Source organism: Emys orbicularis, chromosome 16 (genome assembly GCF_028017835.1).
Source record: "Emys orbicularis isolate rEmyOrb1 chromosome 16, rEmyOrb1.hap1, whole genome shotgun sequence".
NCBI classification, from domain to species: domain Eukaryota; kingdom Metazoa; phylum Chordata; order Testudines; family Emydidae; genus Emys; species Emys orbicularis.
This window is the reverse complement of record NC_088698.1, coordinates 12,329,300-12,329,843: the sequence shown is the minus strand read 5'-3', so window position 1 is coordinate 12,329,843 and position 544 is coordinate 12,329,300.

Here is a 544-nt window from a genome sequence, read left to right as displayed (position 1 = left end):
TCAAAGTTGCCTTTCTGATGGCTATTACCTCTGCCAGAAGGATAGGGGAACTTGGACCCCTTATGTCAGACCCACCTTATACTATTTTTCACGAGGACAAAGTTTCTTTACACCTACATCCTAAGTTCATACCTAAGGTGCCATCTGAGTTTTACCTTAACCAATCTGAATACCTCTGCTGTGTCATCATGAAAGCCCCTCCTCCTCAAACTGTCAGGTCCCATTCTATGAAAGCTCAAGCTGCATCTCTAGCTTCCTTACAGGGAATTCCCCTCTCAAAGACATGCAGAGCAGTCACTTGGAGCTCCCTACACATTCACCAGGCATGATGCTCTGGTCCAAGCTTTGGCCACAGATTCCTCCTTTGCTCAGTGATCCCCGATTCTGTGGTACAGCATACTTCCTCGCACCACCACCTCAATGAGCAGTGCTTGGGAGTCACCCACAATAAATAACTGTAAGGACCATCCCTTCAAGAAGAAAGGCAGATTACTCGTCTTAGAGTAGCTGCAGGTCTTTGAGATGTGTGGTCCCGATTGGTATT